This window comes from Mirounga leonina, unplaced genomic scaffold (genome assembly GCF_011800145.1).
Source record: "Mirounga leonina isolate KUSES-001 unplaced genomic scaffold, KU_Mleo_1.0 Mir_268, whole genome shotgun sequence".
Classification (NCBI taxonomy): domain Eukaryota; kingdom Metazoa; phylum Chordata; class Mammalia; order Carnivora; family Phocidae; genus Mirounga; species Mirounga leonina.
This window is the reverse complement of record NW_023270649.1, coordinates 5,255,867-5,279,386: the sequence shown is the minus strand read 5'-3', so window position 1 is coordinate 5,279,386 and position 23,520 is coordinate 5,255,867. Positions and strand designations below refer to the sequence as shown.

At 44.5% G+C, this 23,520-nt stretch overlaps 1 long non-coding RNA gene across 2 annotated transcripts in view; it reads right to left on the bottom strand.

Annotated features, from left to right (window-relative positions):
- The window catches only part of LOC118026692, a 115,930-nt gene extending 101,733 nt beyond the window's left edge, over positions 1–14,197 (bottom strand). For both annotated transcript variants that reach the window (XR_004683652.1, XR_004683651.1), the window contains exon 1: positions 13,997–14,197. This is a non-coding gene — a long non-coding RNA (uncharacterized LOC118026692). The remainder of the gene's footprint in view (positions 1–13,996) is intronic.
- Positions 14,198–23,520: the final 9,323 nt, after the last annotated feature.

The window sequence follows — 23,520 nt, the reverse complement described above, 5'->3', positions numbered from 1 at the left end:
TCTCCCTCTCCCACTCCCCCTGCTTGTGTTCCTGCTCTTGCTATCTCTCTCTCTGTCAAAAAAAAAAAAAAAAAATGGGGGGGCGCTACACAGAGAGGGCAGGGGTGGGAGTCAGACCCTCCATGTACCTTTTTATTCTTTAATAAATTTGTTTTCCTTCCTGTTGAGGGCTTTCCAGTCATGCTGTCCCTTCCATCCAGGTGGTGCTTCAGGGACAGTAAGTCCTCTTGGGAAAACCCTGCTTACACGTTTTGGCTAGATTGCTTCCCCAATTATTAGAGCCTTGTACTTTTTCTTCTTTGCAGTGCAATTGTGTGTGTGTGTGTGTGTGTGTGTACTGGATTCTCCTCCAACAACACTAGGCTGTGAGCCCCTGGAGAACGGGGTCTTGGTTTCTGCCACCTCATGGCCGACTCTTCAGTACCCGGCACAGTGTGTCTGAGTGGCTTCCGATACCTACTTCTCTTTCCTACTGATAAGTAGCAATGTGTCCACATGCATCAACAGAGACACATCGTCATTTATTACCTACATGTGTTTTCACCCATGTAATTTGAAAACTACAGGATATGCACTGAGATCCACAGAAGAAGGGATCACTGTCCTATCATGTGAAAAATTGTTATCAAAATAGTTCTGCATAATATACCTTGTTATTTAGAAAATTATGTTTTATTTTATTATGAAGTTTTCAAATGTGTTTCCATAGAGTAGACTTAACATAATCCCTTCTACAATGTTTAATTTTCCCTGTTATTTCTTTAATTTTATTTCAAATTTTGGGTTTGTACTTTCAACAACTTTTAAATTATATTATCTACTGACTTAATTCATTTTACTCGTTTTTTCCAAGGAGACAACACTTGGGTTTATTTATCATTTGCCTGTTTCCTAATGCTTATTTTCATTTTTCTTCATTTGTTGTCTTTTTTAAAATTCAGAAGTGTTTTAGTTTAAGGTTCACAGCAAAATCAAAGGAACAACAAATTCACATTTAAAGTGTGTGAATCTACTTTTCCAACTGCAAAGTTTATGAAATCTAAATACAGATCAAGTATTTTGGATGAAAATTTAGTGTTCACATCGAGCTATGTTGTGGTTTATATATACCAGATTTTGAAGACTTAGTACCCATAAAAGAATGTAAAACAAAAAACAAAAACAAAAATGTAAAAAAAAACCCAAAAACAAAAAACAAAAAAATAAAAGGAAAGCATTAGTTTCATTTTCAATTAATTTCAGTTAAATGTTCTTTACATATTTTTCTTTCCTATTCACTAATTATTGAAAGTTATGAATTTCTTCTGAGCATGTTTTAGCCACCCCCAATAAAATATGTCATTTTCTATATATTTGGAGTTTGTATTTCCTCTTTTACTCAACAGTTAATTGGTTTGACTTTTTTTTAACTTTTATTTTTCCAGACTTTTTAAAACTTTGTTTTGTTATTGATTTCTCATTTTATTGTTTGTGAAGAGATGGTAGCAGTTACTATTTCTACTTTCTGAAATCTTTTAAGTTGTGTGTGTATGTGTGTGTGTGTATGCATGCGTCTAAGTGTGAGAATCTTTTGTTTTGAATAGGTGGATAAATTTATGTCATTTACATTTATTGCTGTGACACACATTAGCTATTTTTCCATATTATCTTTTCTTTTTTACTTTTTGCTCCTTAATTTTTTTCACTAAATATATATATATTTTATGTAAATATATATATTATACATTTATTTAATAGAGTTTTGATAGTGGTAATAAAAAGGAAGGAGGTTCCGAAAGCATTTTCAGTAAAAAGTAAAAAAAAAAAAGGCTGATATTGTGCCCCTATAATCAAAAAGAGCTAGAAACTAGTACTCAAATGGATTGTGAGAAAACTTTAGAAACTATTTGGAAAGGATTTCTTTTTTGTTCTTGATATTCTATTTCTTTTAAAGGCAGATCTCACTAATGGTGAACCTCTGCTCTTATGTAAAGAAGAGAGAAAGAGCCACGCAGGCTTTTGCCCTTGAGAGTAATTCACACAGATTTCAGAAAGAAATCATTTTTATGAGATATCTTCAAGTTCTTAAGAATAAACCTCATGTTTAATGGAAAAAATTTAAGCTTTTTAAAGTTGTTTTTCACTCTATCGAGGTGGGCATAATTGATTTTTCAAGGGAACATTCTTACTTTCTACCCAAGACAATTTGAAACATGCTACATAAGAAATTCTGTACAAAAATTCATTGTCTTTGACAGAACTTTAAATTGTCTCTCCTATCATGATGGCTCATCAACTGCTTTTGCTTTATCAAAGTGTTTTACCATCAAATTATTCTGCCTAAATTCCTCCTTTAAATTAAAATTCCCTAAACATAAAATTCATTTAGCATAATATTATGCTCTGTTGAGCCCACTGTATTTAATTAATTTTTATCATTATTTTTTTGAGGCAGGTAAAAAAAATAGAAGAAATGAAGCTGAAGGATCATGCATTCAAGTGTGCATGTAAGTATGCATTAAACCTGCATTTAAGATCACATATTTTTAGAGTCATTCTTACAGAAAACTTTTTCAATAAATTTCATCTTAAGAGCTAAAAAAATTAACATTTCAGATACTCCTCTGACTTACAGATTAAAAGTCTTTAACATGATCTTTGATGTTGAATACGTGTCTTAGAGGGTTTACTAAAAGACAGGTAGCTTATAGTATGAAAACAGCAACGAGCCGACAGCTTACAGTAATTCATGGCATATCCAGGGCAGGTTTCCTGCTTTCTCTGGAGCCATCTTTCTCTGCAAGTAAGAGTTTCAGGCACTGGTTTCTGTGGTCTCTAATGGGTTGAAGGGGAGCAGCTGATGACACCCTATAATGTCTATGTGATTACCTAAGGGTTACCTTGAGGCTCATTATTGCTAAGAAACAGCACACACAGGAGAAGCTCTGAAAACTCAGTAGAAGTAAATAAATAAAATCTTAAAAACAAAACAAAACAAAACAAATCCAGTAGAAGTAGTCCTTTTGTAAGAGAAATTTACTAGTACTAGAGGAATCTCCATTTGTAAGGCTGTCTCTTTATCTGTAGCAGGAACAGAAGGGGGACTCTAAATTTCTAGAGACTGTAATTAGTGGAGAAGAAGACAGTAAGTAGCAAGCAGGTGGAGATATTATTTCCCGGGCATCTAAAGTTAAAAAACAAAACAACATTTTCCATAAGTGCCATTTACCATATGTATTATGATAATGGTGACTAACGTGAAAATGTCAAATTTATGATGCAAGCTTGGGTAGTTCCAAAACCTGGTTAGTATTCAATTTGAAGTCACAGTTAAAATTTTAACAACTAGAATTCAACATGTTATATGTTGCCAATATGCAGTCATGGAAAAATGGGGAGAATGGACAACATAGTTAAAAAATCATCTATTTTAGGGGCGCCTGGGTGGCTCAGTTGGTTAAGCGACTGCCTTCGGCTCAGGTCATGATCCTGGAGTCCCGGGATCGAGTCCCGCATCGGGCTCCCTGCTCAACGGGGAGTCTGCTTCTCCTTCTGACCCTCCCCCCTCTCGTGCTCTCTCTCTCATTCTCTCTCTCTCTCAAATAAAATCTTTAAAAAAATAAAAAATCATCTGTTTTATTGACCTCTAAGTTATCGATGACAAGAGGTCAAGCAAAAAGTCTATGGACGTATCCCCAGATCCAGAGATGGGAAGTGATTCAGTCCCCTCAGAAATTATTAAGATGTATTTGCTGGAATGATACCCTAGTGCATAAAGAATGAGTTTTTTTGACTGTGAATACAACGATTTTGTCCTTCAAGGCAATGGCCAACACGGGGTAGTAGTGTGTATTGGGTATGCTGCTATGCAGGACCCGGGCTTCCCTGGATCCGAAGGAAGAAACCAAAAAGCAAGGTCAACTGTCAGATTAGAAAAATAACGTGTATGATCAGTAGGGAAAAGAATCACTACAGAAAATTTAAAGAAACCCCAAATAAAAGAATTTTTACTTTGTCACCTTTGTTAAAAACAACACTTTCCCCCTTAGAGACTTTTTAATCATCCTTGGGATTTGGCAGAAAGGATAAAAATAGAGAGGTGTTTAAAGATTTGTTTACGCATGTTATTAAAAAAAATTGCTTTCTTTTATGAAATGTGTTTTCCTAACCAACACACATTAATAATTTAATATCATTTCTAGGCTATGCCTCATTTAAAACATTAACTGAGAAGAAACAGGTCTCCAAAGAGACTTGTCTGTGAGCTGTGAATCTCAGAACGGGCGGACGGTACCCGCTGGAGAGGCATGTTCTAATGACTGCTGAGCTCCTGGACGCACACACCTCTCTAAGTACGCACCGTGTTTATTCTGCGTACGCCGAGGAACTACAGAAAGGTAACATTAGACTCATACCGTGAAAAACTGACCAACTGCAGGAGTAAGACACGTTACACTTCTAGGACAAAATGGAACAATGGGAACTGCAACAGTGAAATGGCGGCTGACGCACTAAGTTGGAGAATGCATACTTTTGATAAACGTTTTAATTCCTTCACGTGGTTACGGGTGCAATGATATGGATTGCAGAAATACACGATTACCAGCACTTCTTAGAGCCTCATGCATCTAGGGAAGGAAATCTCCAGTTGGGTTAAGCCTAGAACTAAATGATTTGTTTCTGCAAAGGCACACTCAGAGGGCAGCTGACAGGGGAGCTGCGTCCCTGCTGGCTGGTGGCAGAAGGCCTTCGTTTCTCACCCCCGGGGCCCCTCCACAGGGCTGCCTCAGGACACGGCAGCTGGCGTCCCCCAAGACAGGGGATCCCCCAGAATCAAGAACACCAATATGGAACCTGCGGTGCTTTTTATACAAGCCAGACTCTGAACTCGCACACCATGCCCTCTGCGTCTGGTCATCGATGGCGGGGCAAGTCACTCAGTACAGCCCATGCTCCGAGGAGAGGATAAGGCTCCAGCGAGTGAATGCGGAAGCGTCAGTGACCTTGTGAACGCGACCTTAGAACCACCTGATTCATCACTCCGTCCGGATGGTTGATGAAGAGCCTCGGTGGGTTATTACATGATAATCTGAGTATCACTGTCATTCAGAACGCGGCAGGTTCTGCTGCACTGTGTTTCGCGATGAAGTCCTGGCTATGAAAACTCTTGTAAGTTTTGTTTCTGTTTTCTTCCTGTCTGGATTTAAAATATCTATGCCATCAATTCTCATTATTCATGGTAGCGACGTTCCATACGCTCTCCGTGCACACGGATTTGCAAGTCCTGCAGAACGGCTTCCACGGGGACATCCGGCGCTTGCCTTCTGTGAGCCTCTCTGCTCACCCCATTTTCATCAACCAGTCGATACAGAACCTTGTTTTATCCGTGTTTCTGTTTAAAGACACTTTACTTACGATCTATTGCTGATCCAGGAACGTTGAACTCACAGCCAGCAGCACCGTGACGGCCGAAATGAGGCCGACGGGGCACAGTTATTTGCCCGATAAGGCACACCACAGCCTTCTTGTGCTCAGGAATGCTGCACAGAATGTCGGACCCACACCTGGGGGCCGTTTTCCACGGCAAAATCACTGCGGAAAGCACAGAAATGCCAAAACATGGGGCTGAATCGACCGCAAGTGTAGGTACCTCATTACAGGATGGAAGCTGCGACAGGAAGGCGGAATGCTGCCCCGTCTGACCTCAGCTGGAAAAAGTGAGAGTCACTTGACACGCATTTTTTACCACCATACGCGTCTGCAGGTAACTGAAAGCACAGCGAATACTGATTTGGGGGTCACACACCCACTTCAGCACACATACAAAATCCAGGAACAATGAGGATGAACTGCAGGCTTCCGTTATTCTGGGTGCTCAGAAATTTCACAGTGATGCGCATGACGTGGGTCTATTTTAATTCACCGTACTTAGCTCTCAGCAGCTTGGGGGGCAGATACATACACATGTACAGTTCCAGGACTTTCCTCTGCGTTGTTTCTTTGATATTTCTGCCTCTGTTTTCTCTGATCATCCTATGGAAACACACGAGTCCCCTGTTACTAAGTCAGAGGGGAGGAGCGGTACGGAAAAGAGAAAAATGTTTGCAAGAGATGCCAGAAAATGAGGAAATGGTACAACTGTGCGAGAAGGGGACAGTAATGAGATCTTCAGGCAAGTCAGGAGTAATCCTATTAGCTAAGAAAGGAACCGTTTATCGCTCTACACAGGCCGGCCAAGGAGCCCACCGCACTCCATGAACGCCTAAGTCCATTTCTCCTTTACGGCTCCCAGGGATGGATGAGGAAAACTGGGTGAGGGGACGGCAGGGCTCTTCTAACCTCACAAGCCCGACAAGGCAGCGCTCTGCTGGAAGCCAGACCCGTCGGACGCCAGCGCTCAGGCACTGGACTCACTCCTCACCAATGCACATGTGTCCTTCACACCCAGGCCCGCCCCACGTGCTGCCCAGACACTCTGGTTTGATTCCCACCTCACACAGCAGGGTGGGGGCATGAGTATTCTACACACTCAGAATTCTCCAGTGGGACTGGCCTCCGTTGCTCATGTGACCATTCATTCGACAACTCGCCCTTTCTGGGGTCACGTCTCCTTTGTCCTCCTAGTCTTTACACAGCACGTCAGCACTGCATCAGGGGCTCATTTTAAACAGCGAAATCACTGAAATAAGGTACAAAATTCCAAAGCCTGGCGCCCCACACACTGAAGAAAGCACACTTGTTTACAGGGAGCAAGCTGAAACAAGAAGGCGGAGCGTCACCTGGGGCCACCTCAGGTGGGAAGGTGAGTGTCAAGTGACTCTTAAGTCTTCACCACTCGCCTGAGGTCACCTGTCAAATAAGTCACTGATCCTATAATCCCTGCTGTGGGTTCTGCTGTTGAGAAAACCCAAACCATGTCCATGTGATTCTTGGGATTCCACAGAAGATAACTAGAGACAGTGATGTCTGTGAGGGCAGAAACCGAGACTGCCTTGTTCATCGCATGTCCCTTCTGCCTCGTCCAAAGTCTGGCTGGTGGCAGGTCTCAAGAACTATTTGTGAACGAATCACTTGCAAAAAATAAGAATCAGTGGTGCCCCCTTCCTTTCGTGCATATGAAGCCACATCAGCTTAGAATTTAACACGCACGGTCAAACAGAGCACGGAACATACGGAATCCTGTGGGCTACCTGGCTGAATTTTTAAATATAGCAGAAGCAACCGTTTGAAGACCAAAGCGCCTTTGATTTATAATCATGAGACTCTCGTCAGAGAAACAAACAAGCATTTGCGGGTTTTAAGGAGTGAGGGTCAAGAAAAGCAAAGTCTTTTTTTTTTCATATCAGGAGCAGAGCTTATGGAAAGATGGGTGGCGGCATCAGAAGTCTTTTTCCTACCAAAAGAATTAAGTGTTTGCCCAGAAAGCTGGAATAACGTAACCTCGGTAGAATACGCAGAGTACCTGGGGAGTTGGTGATGGCAAATGCGTTCCCACCCAGCCCCGGGGGGTTCGCTGTACCCGTCCTTGACCTTCTCTCTGACGGCGCCAGCTTTGTGGATATGCGTGTGCTTTGTCTCCCGTCACCAGCCTGGACAAGCTGAGGCCCCGACTGCTCCTCTCATCATCCTGCCGCACAATTTACGGATATGCCCACACATGTCTCTCCTCCTTCCTCAACATGCCTGCCTTCTAAGTGTATTTAGAGCTTCACTGTCCTTTCCAGATCTGTACTTGAACCTATCACCAGGGAAGGAGACAACACTCTGGTCTTCTCATCAGCTCTGGCCTGCATCACACACTTGCAATTCACTCTAGTGCCGATCACATTCCTTACCCTCCAAAGCCAGTCAGTCGGCAGGTCCTACTAGTTAGACCTGAGCATGTACAGAGGGGCGTACTTTTGGATTTTACGCTGTCGGTCGCTCTCCGTGCTCTCACGTCCACGCACACAGAGCCCTTTTGGCGGTCTCTTTTCTGTGCTGCAGGCCAGCCAGGTCTCCCGCCTCTTTCTCCAGTGCATCCTCCATACTGCTCATAAAACAGCCATGCTAGTCGGCGAGGACGACTGGGCTATGCTCTGCTTTACAATTCTCCAGTGGTCGCGGGTTGCCAAAAAAGGTCAAGTGCACATGGATTACTATGGCTTAGCCTGTCGTTCACGAGCTGGCCTTATCGAAGTACTCCTCTTGCTTGCCGTGTGCCCACCCCTATGCTCTGTGCCACACACGAACTGAGCTACCACCAAGCGTCTAGCGCTAGACAAATTCCCATGGCTGATGAAGCCATGTCTCCTGCCATCTGAAAACCCATTTCCCCTGGCCAACTTGTTACATTTCAGGCTTGGCTCAAAATCATTCCCTTTTATTTTTTTTTTTTTAAGATTTTACCTATTTATTTCAGAAAGAGAGAACAAGAGCATAATCCGGGGGAGAGGCAAAGGGAAAGGGAGAAGCAGGCTTCCCGCTGAGCAGGGAGCCCCGTGAGGGGCTCGATCCCAGAACCCCGGGATCATGACCTGAGCCGAAGGCAGACGCTTAATCGACTGAGCCACCCAGGCACCCCTCAAAACCATTTCTTAATTAAATTTCTGTGAATATGTATCTCTACATGTTTCCTCTTCACTTTAAACATAGTGCATGGAGTAATCATCACTTCGGCTTTGTTTTCATATGAACCATCCCACTGAAGACTACATTATATGGAGAAAGAACCTTTCGTTTTTCACATTACTTTTTGTTTTGTGTGTGCCAAGCACAATTCCTACTATTTTCTCGGAGAATCAAAAGAGATGTTAAACTGGACTATTATCTGGGTTTTTTTTGTTTTTTTTTCCTCCTCTCACCTTGAACTCACATCAGATCTGAAAAACCAACGGAAAAGTCTGGCTTACTGATAATGAAAATATCTTTAATCGCTAAAGTTATTTTTGTCGATTGAAGGTAGCACTCTCTATCTGCGCTTCCTCCCCTACCTCACGTCAAAACCCTAAAGCTAACAAACAAGTTGTGTGTAAGATCTACCGTTGCATCTGCAGGTCCACAGTTTCCAAACATGAATCTGGCTAAGTCTTATTTCTTTTTTTTCTTTTTTTTTTTTTTAAAGATTTTATTTATTTAACAGAGAGAGACATAGCGAGAGCAGGAACACAAGCAGGGGGAGTGGGAGTGGGAGAGGGAGAAGCAGGCTTCTTGCCGAGCAGGGAGCCCGATGTGGGACTCGATCCCAGGACCCTGGGATCGTGCCCTGAGCCGAAGGCAGACGCTTAACGACTGAGCCACCCAGGCGCCCCTGGCTAAGTCTTATTTCATTTGCATCTAGTCTTAGTAAATGAGTCACTGTGGTAAGGTCATCAACTATGAAGACCCAGGGGTTCCAACAAGAGCTGGGTTTCCAAAACATCATTCATGAGGAGACGGGGCCACGCTATTTCCTGAGAGTTCCACACAAAAGGCATTTAGAAAGGTTCAAATATATTCATTGCTTCTCAGCTCCTGTGTGGACAGGAAAGGAGAGACTCGAGTTGTTCACTCATTTTCTCAGACGTCTGATCCTGGTGACGTCATGACCTCAAGACGGCGCTCTACTCAACGTCGGGGAGCAAAGGGTGCTGGGAAGGCTATGCTCATTCAAAATGAGAAACCAGGGTGTCTACTGGAAGGATGCAGTCATTACCCAATTCAGATTCCTGGCATGTGTGTTTTGGCTTCACCTGGTTTCTCCCAACACGATGCAAGGAGAGCAGCCTGATTAAAGGTAACAAATGCACAAACAAATCTAGCTGTGATGAGTTTAATAGGTGAGGATAATCAAGCCTGGTCAGAGAACTCGGTTTCCCAGTCCGGAGTTTCTGATGAGAAGCTCCTCTCATCGCTAGCCAACACACATTCACTGTTCAAGACTCTCCGTTTACAAGGAAACTTGCTTCTCAGAGCCCTCTTCTGCCCAGGCGAACGGCAGAGAAATCGGGATAGCATCAGCATGGAAAAAGGAGTACAGTTAATAAGGTACAGAGTAATCATCCAGCTATGAGAAGCAGTGAGCTAACCGGCTAGGGTGGGGATTAAACTGAAGGTGAACTTGTTAGTATTTTTTTTTAATGTGAATGTTTAGGGTCGGCAAAATTCCACATAACGATGATTATGGTCGCCAACACAATTCTGTTCATAGCGCAAGCATATGTACGAGGTGGTGGGGCGGTATCTTTGTCTGCTTACTTTGGCTTTAACTACCTTCTGAGAAAAATACATTAACTAATGGTTTAAAATATGTCCCTACCCCCTTGAGTCTCTGGTGCAGAAGACTGGGTCCGTTATATGAAACGTGCTCAGGTCATGGTGTGTTTTCACACTGGCCCGTGGGAAGACCCTCTGTTCTTTACGACGTGCTCCCTTTTATCCGTACCCCTACCCCATCTCCCCTTCCTGTGCCATCGGCCACTACAGTAACATGCTTTAGGTGACTGATCTGCTCACGTGTTTTTATGGAACACGTCTCGTTCTTTGTGTGTTTCACGTTTATGGAAGTAATAATGATACCTATCCCTATACACGTGCTTATTTTCACACCAATTTTAGTATATGTGCTGCCGAAGCGAGCACTTATTTTCACACCAAACTGCGCTTTTTCGTTCCACGCACACTGCCGTGACATTTACCTCTCCACTGCGGAGCAACAAAGTACCACAAATTTGGAGGTCTCAAACAAGAATCCCAACCTCCTTGCTTCGCTGCCCAGCCAAACGGTGGTGGCTCCTTCCTGAAACTGCAGCCTCCGGGTTAACGTGTCGGCTTTGCAGTTCTGCGCTGGATGCCGCCACTGCAAGGAGCTAGGTTGGAGCAACACCGTCAGGGAGCTGACACGCGGATCCTGCCCGAGCCTGGCTTCCCGAGGACACCAGAGCCCCAGCTGCCACCTGGGCCGGAGCCCCGTGAGATCCTAGCACAGGACCCGGCGAAGTCACACCCACGCTCCGACCCCTGGCAACTGGGAGAGGACGCATGTGTTCTCAGCTGTTCGGTTCGCCGTGCAGGGACTCATGACGCATAGAAATCCAACCATGGCTTCGGCCTCCTCGCGCTCTGCTCCCGAGACGACCCGGGGGACCAGAAGCACAGACACCCATCGCTTCTCTTGTTCTCTGCCACTCCCTGCATCTGTCCTGTGACAGAGACGCAGAGTCCTCTTGAGTGTGACATCACCTCTGCAGCTCTGGGCTCACAAAGTCAAGCTGTTCCGACTCACAGCCGTGACTCCCATCAGGGACCCTGAGCAAGCTGCTACCCTCGTGTGCACGACGATCATTACCGTACCCGTCCTGTGTTTACACACACGAGATGAAGCGAGATACTTCACGAACATACTCAAGGCCTCACCCAGCACTTACCAACTACTCACAAAACATTAACCACTAAATTAGTGCTGCTTAGCGGAATTTAATGGAAGACTTGTGTGGTACCGAGAACACTGGGTTCTTAGCGGATGCATGTAAACGCTGAAAGGAATAAGCTGAAAGAAAGAGCAGCATTACTTGATACCAACGAGGAGAGACCATGGAAGGAAAATGAAGCAACCTACGAAGCCACTGCACGTTTGCACAGAAAGGGCGACTGGGCTTGGTTTCCTCCTGACTTCGAGGTTTCCGATCTATTTGCAGAGTAGGATTTGCAGGATCAAGCCTCCTCAGGTGGACGGAAGGCCCTCCTGCCCCCGCAGCAGACGGACCAGAGGACAGAGAGAACATTCTCACTGTGAACCCCATCAGCCCCCGCGCGTTACTCTAGCGGAGAAGCTCGATCTTGTTGCAAAAGCTTAAACCTCAAAATGCATAACGTGTGAGCAGGAATGTGGCTAACTGAAGTCCGTCCCTGAATTCTGTGAATTTACAAAAGTGTGTCTATTCACATGAAAGGGGGCTGCGTAGGGAGCGCCTCTCAGCATAATAACTGCGCACAGGAACAACCCTCTTTTCTCTTTCCCAAATCCTGCAGGCACGAACCGTCTCTTTTCCTTTCAGAACTTTGCTCCAACGGTACCCACTTCTCGTGATTCTGATTTCCGGGTCTGACTCACTCACCCTGAGTTTGCCGTAAACGCGCACCTTCCTGGGGTCCTCACTCTCTGATCTCTCCAGGGATCACACCCGAAGGCCTTCTTCCTCCAGTAAAACCACCATGCCGTTTTGTTTAACAGGCACTTTGGAACAGGACAGGGAAGGTCTGACACAACGAGACCGACCTTGTCACGAAGCACGGTGACGGCAGAAACTTGCGAAGCCGGTTTTCCGTTTTGGAATTGATGAGGAAGAGCATGGCAGGAAGCAGAGCCCTCGTCCGCGGCGCAGCATGCTGCAGACATGGGAGGTGTGCCCAGATCGGACGGCAGAAACAGAAGGGTATTCTTTTAAAGAGAAATCACGGTGTCATGCGGGGGACAGAGAACTATGGCATGCCCCCCCCCCACCGAGTTGTGTAAATAAAGGTTTATTGGACCACAGGCACCCCGATGTTTCGTTTCACACAGTACATGTCCCCGCACGCTCGCCTGCTAGGACAGCAGAGCCGCGGAGCGGAAATGCAGACTGTATGGCTCACAAAGCCCAAGCTATTTACTCCCTGGCCCTTCCCACGAAAAGCTTTACTGACCCCTACACAGCAGCAGTGTGCATGGGTTTGGGGACCAGTGGAGGACCCCGGCTGTAGAGAGAACTTGCATCCTATACAACGGTATTGCAGGCCGGACCCAAAGAGGCAGAACTAAACCCAGCCCACAGCACGAGAGCTGCTCTCCGAATGACAGTTATTTTCCATCCCTTATGCAGATAATTTAAAAGACAGTAAATCATGGTTCTGTACCTTTCACAGTGGGGGTTGTTTCAGAGAAAAACAAACATAGCAAGAGACGTCACTCGTCAGTGTCCTTCTGCATCCATCAAGTACTTATTTGCTACATAATATTTACTAAATGAAGGTCCAGCTGAGAATTTCCCAATTTCTATTTTGTTTAATATACTATGCCATCAGGATAGATAGACACTACATTTCCTGATAATTTTTGCAAAGAAACGTTATTTAAGCGGGATCCCAAGAGTAGGTAAAGGTATAATGGAATATCAAGTACAATTTAAGTAGAAGAAAGGTGACTGTGTTGTTGGAACAAGGGAATGTTGAAAAGAAAAACTACTAAATCAGCAGAGGATAAATTGGAAAGAAAAACCCCCACCAAATACGTGTCAGGCATTGGCTATGACTTTGATGTTTTGCGCGATGGGGCAACCGAAGCCAGGATGAGTCACCAGGTCCTGTACCAACAGCTCTGTGCAAAATCCTTCAAGGGCACGGCTACCCTAAGCTGCTTGGGCTCTTTGTCGTTTCCCCTGTGCGGCTGTGTCTCAGCAGGGCCACCCCGAAGGTGACCGGTCATTGGCACACCTCCGGCCCACGTCGCAAAGCCCCTTCTCGCCTCGGGAAATGCAGATGTTCATCCCTTACTGGTGCATCTGCTGTCCCACCTCCCACACTGTGCACTGTTTCCGGTCCCACCTGTACATCTTCGGGGACACGCACTGGCGTGAGCTTCATCTTCGCGGCAAATGAAAGGGACCCTTCTCCAGAACCTCCATTCAAACTCTCAAAGAGCTCTCTGAGGAGCTGCCAGCGCTGGGGACATAGGCTTGATTCAGAAGGTCTGGCCGGTGAAAACACAGAGGTCTAGAGTTCCCTTCCCAATGAGATGGCAGCCTGCGGTTGCTGGCTGGGGAGTCGGGGAGTCAATGTGAGGGATTCTGTCAAGCCTGGCAACGGCCCTGCCCCAGGGGGGAGCCAACAGGACCCCCGGGGCAGGTGACGCCATCTCGGCCCCACTGGAGGCAGTCCAGTCGGACAAAACAAATGTCCTTCTATGAAATGTCCATTTGGACGATGGAGCCGCAACAAAGAGGGAGCTATGTGAGCCGGGGCAGACTTACCGATCAGGAACGTGTGTCCGAACCCCACTTCTCATCTCAGTGTTTGCACTTACCAGAATGTGGTTGAACGAGCACGTCGGGGGAAGAAGACATGCATCTTGGCTTCGGTCTCGCGTATGTAAAATCGCTCCAGGAATGAATAGGCTCTGCTGTTTCTGTGCCAGGCCCTTCAACCGGGATGAAGACACAAAACATCATTGTTGGCCGCGGACAGGAGGTGCCCAGCCCGTGAAACTTTCCAAAGACTGGGGGCACAGAACTCTCTTCATCCCAAAATCCCGGAAAAAGGGAAAAAAAAAAAAAAAAAGACTTGGCAGCCGTTTACATCTATTCATTTTAGGTTAAGGACCAAGATTTGTGGAACAGTCCTTTCCTTCAAATGGAAATTTACCTCTTTAAATAGTTCCCTCTGAAGAGCATGAATTAGCAGAGGTCTGCTGATGGGAACCATGTGCAATAGGAGGCAACATCCTCCGCCAGAAACACGGAAGAAATAAAAACAAAATAACAGCGAAACACACACACGTGCCCCAACCACTCATTTAAAAAAAGAAAAACTTCAGTGAAATGTAGATGACTCATTTATCCTATCAACACTCAAGCCTGGCAGGTTGCTAATTAGAACAACGTAAGGCAGGTTCTGTCAAATTCAAGGTTTACACTGAAGAATATGTTCAAGCTGCCGTGATTCAGTCCTCTAAAATACACTCTCGAGCAGGTCTGTTTGAGTGTGGCCTCTCCCATGCCCAATCTTGGGCAAATCTGGTTTGATTTATGAGAACTCTGAAGAGACCATATTCAGGGCCCGCCAAGTGGTCTCTTCCGTTGTGAGGCTCACAGAGCTGGTTGCCGTGTGGGCCTCACTTCCGTCCTGGGAGGCATTCTCCACGGCGGAGATGGGTGACGGCAGGTGGGCTCTTCTGTCCGGGCTCTTTTTTTTTTTTTTTTTTTTTTTTTTGGTTGTTTCTTTTTTCTTTCCATCAGAAAAAGGAGAATCACTTTTTACTTGCAAGCAAAATGTCTTTTTCACTAAAGAAAATGTCTGTTTTCCTTTTGCCCATCTGTCACAATTTTATCTCCTGAAAATTACACTTTTTTTGTGGCCTTTCTTTACTCCCGGACAGCAAACACATAGAGTTTAATATGAAACAAATAATCGAGAAAAAGGAACACATGCAAATCATCTTTCTATGATTCATCTTCTTCCGGCAGACCTTCCACAAGGAGATTCAGAGGCTCCCTTTGTGAATATAGATCTCCATTAGGAAAGGTCAGCTTTTCTACACGCTAAAAAAGCATCCTGCTGATTCAAGAACAGATTCCCTGGGATAAAGTTTTAGGGTCAGTGTTGACCGGAAGGAGCTTATGAAACAGTTCTGATGGGGTAAGCTGTTGCTGCAACGAAGAGATCAAGAGACAAAGAAGCACGTGATTCCTCCACCTGGACAATGGAATGGATAATGCACCGTAAGGTAATTATGCACAGAGCTTACCACGACTCTGCAACACGCCCTCCACACCGCCGGTCTGTAAATTAGAACAAAAGAAGGTCGCGCTTCCTGGATCTTTGAAAACTGGCCATGTCCGCAGAGGAGAACTGACGTCTCAGAGAACCAGCACGTGCCATGCAGGGGGAACAGGTCCACCGCAGAGAACTGTATGTGCGACATAGCCCCACGGGAAGCTACCCTATCTGGACGTAGCTACAGTCGGGAACTCCTCTCTCCTTTTCTCTTGCAGCACGGAGATCTGAGCGATGAACCAACGTCAACCCATTTTTTCCTCTGGAACTTTCAGGCCACCAAAATCATCATCATCATCATCATCATCTTCTTTCTTTCAAAAGAAACAACTGATGCTCTGTGCAGAAGAAAATTTCACCCTGCTGCAAGAATGAGAGTCAGACTGAGAAACAAAACACAACACGACAGCTAAGGATATAAAGGGAAAACAGAATCCAAATGGTACACCTGGGGCCAGACGACCACAAACAAAGATTGAGATTCCATCCCGTGATGGGGTGTGGGGGTTGCTCTCTGCCAGCACCTCCCTGATCATATGCCTAGAATTCCCGGCTCATATGTCCTTGTGTTGGGACTGGAGCCTCACGCCGCACCAACCTCTCAGAGGTGGTTCTGCCCCTGTGGAACGCAGTGGCTTCTGGAAGAAGCCATACGGTAAATGTGAATATCCTCTGAGCGCAAGTTTAAAGGCCGTCGTGCCAACGGCAGGTCTCCGGTGGCTCTGAGGGGACGGGTCCTGTTCAGGAGAGCTCTGTTGACAGTCCTGGGAGAGCTGAGGCTGGGGACAGGCAGAGGCAGCCAACGTCGAGGAGAGGATAGAGTCGCCGAGAGGAGCCGGCTCCTTAAGGAGACGCTAGCTAGAAGGAAAATGGACAAAGCCAGAGCTCCGAGACTGCGCGTGCTGAAGCTCGTGACCGTCTTTATGCCGTGTAGTCTGCTGCACGACAAGCAGAGCATTTTTATTTCCACTGAAAAAGATGCACCTGATACGTTAAACAATTTAAAAAAGAAATTTGCTTAGTTGGGGTAGAGCTGAATTTTATTACACTAAATTGGAATTTATTAGCTCTGTGAAGTTAAATGCTTCCAGGTGGCAAAAGGAAGGCTTTTAAGAACTGTCTTTTAAAATTCATAGTGGAGTCAGTTGGCCTAAAAATGAGAGTGAAAAAATGTTTCAGTTAATGTAGTTAAATGCCTTCACCCAAATCTTGACATGAAAAACAGTCCTTGGCAATGGGCCAATGTCATTGTGTCAGAAGCTGAATGGGGCTGAGCACAGTTGTCAGGAAGGACACAGTCACAAGAGGGACACATTTCTTCATTACTTACAATAAAGATGGCAGTCCTGTGACAACCTCCCACTCACCCACCTCTAGCCCATAAAAAAGGGAACACTGGAAATTCAAGGGAATTTGGTTACCCCAGTGCACGTCTGCTTATAACGGGTTATTATCCCCCTAATACCTTGTGGCACTAGGTAGGGAGGACAGTGCTTCTGGTATATGAAGGTGATTCCAAAAAATCTGGAGACTGATGGATGACAGGCATGCTACATCACAGCTGCATGCCTGCTGACTTGTAGAACTTGACTTCTTTTCCTGCCCTGTGTGCAGGGCCATGTGTGTTGAAAGCCACTGGGAGCCTTGCTCACGTTGCTGAGAGTTTGAGGGTCTACATGAACACAGGGAGGGGTACCTGCTGATGAACTGGAAAATTCTGAAGGCCAGAGCAATTCTGGATAGCAACAGCAAGGACAGACTGCCTGGGTGGAGTTGCCTACATCCCTCAACTTGGTGAGAAGAATACGCTTTTCCTTAGGTTACATGGAAAATGAGAAAGGGCACCAGGCTTTGTTCTGTCTTGAAGTTCTTATGCTCAACTGGTACAAACCCAGACGGCTCCAGCGATAGGAGCCTATGGGGGGGAACATTTGGTAAAGGAGCGTGAAAGGTCAATGGGAAGCAAGGCTTGTTCGTAATAGGGCAGCTGTGCAGTGCTGAGGACTCAATGGGTCCCTCTCCAAGAACTTCCATTGGCAACTCTGGAGCAGATCAGCATTTCACACTCAAATACCTGCCACACGGGTGCCTGGGTAACTTAGTGGGTTAAGTATCTGCCTTCGGCTTAGCTCATGGTCTCGGAGTCCTGGGATCAAGCCCCACGTCAGGCTCCTCACTGGGCGGGGAGTCTGCTTGTCCCTCTCCCTCTGCCCCTGCCCCCACTCATGCACCCTCCGTGTGTGTGTGTGTGTGTGTGTGTGTCTCTCTCTCTCTCTCAAATAGTCTTTAAAAAAACAAACAAAAAACACCTGCCACAAAGTCAGCTCTGACCACCTGCCAACATAAGAGAACACGGAAATAGCAAGCCTAGTTCAGTGAACCAGTATCTCCACATTCTTTAAATTCTTTTCTCCCCTGCTCTAAATTAAGAGGCAAAGTGGAAAAAGAAGGCAGAAAGCAGAGTCAAACCATACAGTTTTCTCTTCTGCACGCTCCTGTGCTAAAGACTGGGTGAGGGAGTGATCACCAAGAGAGCATGGTACTGGCACAAAAACAGACATACAGACCAATGGAACAGAATAGAGAACCCAGATATGGACCCTCAACTCTATGGTCAACTAATCTTTGACAAAGCAGGAAAAAACATGCAATGGAAAAAAGACAGTCTCTTCAATAAATGGTGCTGGGAAAATTGGACAGCCACATGCAGAAGAATGAAACTCGACCATTCTCTAACACCACTCACAAAGATAAACTCAAAGTGGATGAAAGACCTCGATGTGAGACAGGAATCCATCAAAATCCTAGAGGAGAACATAGGCAGTAACCTCTTTGACATCGGCCACAGCAACTTCTTTCAAGATACATCTCCAAAAGCTAGTGAAACAAAAGCAAAAATGAACTTCTGGGACTTCATCAAGATAAAAAGCTTCTGCACAGCAAAGGAAACAGTCAACAAAATAAAGAGGCAACCGACAGAATGGGAGAAGACATTTGCAAATGACACTACAGATAAAGGGCTGGTATCCAAGATCTATAAAGAACTTCTCAAACTCAACACCCAAAAAATAAAGAATCAAGTCAAAAAGTGGGCAGAAGATATGAAAAGACACTTCTCTGAAGAAGACATACAAATGGCTAACAGACACATGAAAAAATGTTCATCATCATTAGCCATCAGGGAAATCCAAATCAAAACCACATTGAGATACCACCTTACACCAGTTAGAATGGCAAAAATGGACAGGGAAAGAAACAACAAATGTTGGCGAGGTCGTGGAGAAAGGGGAAACCTCTTACACTGTTGGTGGGAATGCAAGTTGGTACAGTCACTTTGGAAAACAGTGTGGAGGTGCCTCAAAAATTTAAAAACAGAGCTACCCTATGACCCAGCAATTGCACCCCTGGGTATTTACCCCAAAGACACAGATGCACTGAAAAGAAGGGCCATATGCACCCCAATGTTCATAGCGGCAATGTCCGCAATACCCAAACTGTGGAAAGAGCCGAGATGCCCTTCAACACATGAATGGATAAAGAAGATGTGGTCCATATATACAATGGAATATTCCTCAGCCGTCCGAAAGGATGAATACCCAACTTTTACATCAACATGGATGGGACTGGAGGAGATTATGCTAAGTGAAATAAGTCAAGCAGAGAAGGTCAATTATCATATGGTTCCACTTATTTGTGGAACATAAGGAATAGCATGGAGGACATTAGGAGAAGGAAGGGAAAAATGGGGGGAGGGAATCGGAGGGGGAGACGAACCATGAGAGACTATGGACTCTGAGAAAAAAAACAGGGTTTTAGAGGGGAGGGAGGAGGGAGGATGGGTTAGCCCGGTGATGGGTATTAAGGAGGGCACGTACTGCATGGAGCACTGGGTGTTATACAAAAACAGTGGATCGTGGATCACCACATCAAAAACCATAATGTACTGTATGGTGACTAACATAACATAATAAAATTAAAAAAAAAAAGACTGGGTGAGGAAGAGAAGTCTAATATTGGTTCCAAATGTGAAACTGGATGAGACTTTTTTCATGACAGAAAAGGAGACTTGATTATAAAAATGAGACTTTTTCTCAGAACTGGAAGTGTCTGGAAAGCAACAGGATAGGGTCAAGGTGTATTTAAGGGTAAAGACAAGGTCCCTAAGACGAACCATGTTGCAGGAAATGTCAAAGGCAAATAGAGCTGTTTGCTCTGTGTTGCTCACTCAGTTTAGAGGATTCAATCCACTCATTGTATTTATTCCAGCAGACCCATGAGCGCATGCATTTCTTCTCTCTGGTGTCTCCACGAGGCCAATGTCTCCAATCAGCTGCCTTTCTCACTGCACGTTACCTCCTATGCAATCAAGCTTTATGTATCAAGCAAAGAACCTTTTTGTTTTTTCATTATGACCTTCCAAGAAGACTTTTGAAACATTTTTTCCTAATCCACACCCCATGAGATTGTGATACAAGAGATAATATATTTACATCTGTTTGTGTATTGTATTGAATCTTGCTGTATATGTCTATATAGGAAGATTTTTTGAGAATGCCTGCCTCAAATAATTCACCTACTCCCACCTTGGGTAAAATAAAGAAGTGAGTCTGGCTTTCCCTTTTGTATGTGATGGAGACACAGGGTTGCACAGAGTTGTCTCCATGAACACCCAAAGGCGTGAGGGTCAAGTCCATGAGCAGGTTCATTTTATACATCACCCAGAAGGGGTACCATCCATACAGTCCTCTACGTGAAGACAATGAGTGGCCCTTCTGATTCAATGTGACCATCTCTGTTTTTATATGTCTGTCCATTAGGGTTTTACCCAATATGCCAGTTTATAAAAATGCTTCAGGATTTAAGATAAAAGTGAAAAAATCCTTGTCTCAGTGAGCCAGAATGTCCCCTATACGTTCAGATTCTGGCTCTGTGTTTAACAAGGTCATCACACATACTGGAATTTTAACAGAAAGGCCAGTATGTACTCAGGAAGACTCAAAAATGTGGGTGGGATTTCATTTGACAAGGAAAATGTATATATTATGGAGCTTGTTCTGTCTGCCCCTCGAATCATACGGCAGTTTGCTGATAAGCCCTACTCCATTAATCCATAAGCGAGTCCTGCCAGTGATACATATTTATAGCTTTTTTTTTTTTTAGGAAAAAAGAAATGAAACCTACAGTATGTCATGTAACATTTTGCGCTGTTACAGTTCATTCAATGCAATATAAAGTGGTTCATTTAAGTTAAAATATGACAGCTCTGTGAAATCGGATTATGATATAATTGGGCTTTACTTCACGGTGAGAAAAGTTTCATTCAAGAGGTCAATACCATATTAACTTTTACTGCTCTTCTCTTTTGTATCACATGCAGCATGATGATCCAATCAATTTCATCATTCAGTTTATTTGACACAAAACCAATAGAACTGTAGACATAGATACATCGTATGAGTCTAACTGAAATTCTTGCCCTGCTATGAAATGCTACCAAGTAAGGAGGCAAATATTCACTCCTTAACGTATGAAATGTTATGGACTGAGCAGACAGTGACTAACTGGGTTTAAAGGTGCTTCCAACAAGGTCAGGTTGGACCTTGAGCTGGGTTTGGTAGGGTCTTGCCAAGAAGAGAATGGAATAAGGTCCCAGATACAGGAAACAATTTGATGAACATGTCTCAGGAGTCTTCTCGTGTTTGAAATTTCCATCTCGTTCTTGGTTTCTTTGGGGGAAGGTGATAGGAGACATGGCAAGAAGAGGGGGACACGGGGGAGGTTCTGCTAGAGACAAAAAACAGCTAAACAGACTCTTCTCGGTTTTGCAGACTTCTCACATGATGCCAGCATGGTTGGGATTCGCCCTGCACATGATGGCAAGTCCCGGAAAGGCTTAGGCAGTGGGGAGAGGTGTTGTTCTACCGTCCCTTGGCAAGTCCGAGTTGCACAGAAGAGAGAATACGCAGACAGCAGAGAAGACTTCCAGTAGGAGTGTATCAAGGCGAGGTTTGGCTATTCTCTGATCCTGGAGACAAAGTTCTGTGGAAGTTCATGCCACTGAACCAAGTCTTACCAGGATTTCTACTGAGAATAATAGGATTCACTTGTGCTTGTAATAAAGTCATTTGAAACTGTTTAGATGCGTGACCCATTGTTTGGGTTTAAGTCCTTCTTTGTGGATAGATATGTGCATATAGATAAACCAATAGATCAGAGACAGAGAGAGGGCATCTCTATATGTATACCTATATTTTAAAAACAACTGATTTTAATTTACTGATAGGTCTTAGAGTGAGAAGTTTTGAATTCTGTATTAACCTACAGAATTTAAATCCCAGACGAGCAAGTGAAGTATCAAATGTAGAATAACTTCAGGCAGAGTCCTAAAGATATTTCAAAATTACAGAATTACAAAAAGAAAAAATCAGCAACGTACATACCCAAGGTCAGACAACTATCAAGTGTATATTCTACGGAGCCCAGTACGAGACTGAATCTTTATGAATACAAGGATACAATTAACTCACGAGCTGCAAGTTTCTCTTGTTCTGATGAGTACGACAGAGGGGGATTTTGCTCTACACAAACTCTGTGCTGGCTAGCCAACTCCCAGTCCTCTTACTCTCTTGATTCTTAATAAAGCAAGCGTATGAACCGGCCCTGCACACCCACATTAGTGACCAGCAGGCATTTAGATTTGGAACTCGTTCCAGCCTACAAGCTATTGTGATACATTCCGTTGGGCAGGTACACATCTTAGTATTGCCGTAAATCTAATTCCCGCACGAGCATTACACCCTGTGTTGAAAAGTTCGGAGCGTTTGCGAGACCACTGCCGATAACAGTGTACTTGTTTTGTATGTTCACAGATAAGACCATGTTCACAGACAGACAAACCCACACGTACACTTTCAAAACGCAGGCCTGATGGCAGGTCTGCAGGCAGGGTTGGGAGGGAAAACCTCCAGGGTAAGGACTTCCATTTACAAGCTCCACTACATTCAAAACTGGCCAAAACCCACCAATCTCTCATCTTTAAAATGATTCCCTCTTGACAAAAGAGAGGTTTGTTTCTTTGCGATATCTAGCAAACTAAAAGTCATGATTCTTCGAATAGGAAAATGGTTTTGAGCTACATTTTAAAGTCAAATTAATGTTGGAAGTAGTTCTTTCTTAAGGAGATTAAATACAGGAACACAAACGCAAGTTTACTGAAAACCAGACTGATGCTTCACAGAAAAGAATGAGTTCTTCCTCCACGGGAACATTCACAGCAGGATCCCTTGAAATGGAGAAGTTACCTAGTGCCCATGCATACGGAAAGAGTTCAGGCTCCTGATATGGGAATCCAGCATTGTATTCTATTATCAAGTAAATAACTTACACATAAACACAAAAACTCATTTCCACTTCAACTATGACAGCCTCCAGCATGACAGCCTCCAGCATTTTTCCTTCTTAGTGTTTGTCCACATCGACTGAGAGACAGTATTATGCCATGTTGCCCACAGCTGCTTATGACCTTCTGACAGGCTCCAGAGACTCTGTTTCAAAGGTACCCCATCTAGGCTAACTACATGGTCTGAAGAAATAGCTTATAGTCTGGAACTAGTTCCAAATCTAAAGTCTTCTCCATATGTCTTTCTCACAAATCATTTTTGGCTAGGGCTTTTGTCCGTGACATCATGGACCGCGGCTCCCTGTCCCATCACTGGTAACTGGAAGTAACAAAGCTCTAGAGATGATTAAGGCAGGAACGTATGCTCGTCATATGGAACTGGATGTTATTCTTTGATGAGCTTATAGACATAACATTTCATATAAAGAGGTGCCAAGGATGATCTAATTTGACTTGGACTTGGCTGATATTCCATGTTTATACTAGATGTAATAATATGCACGCAGCTCATCATCTGAAGAAAAAAATCAAATTTAAAATTTGATTGGTGAAAACACAAGGAGCAAAGAAAGCTGTAGCACTATTGTTATGACAATAAGATTGGACTGTGTTTGGGGGAGGGAATCCAGACTGGACTGCGTTTGGGGGAGGGAATC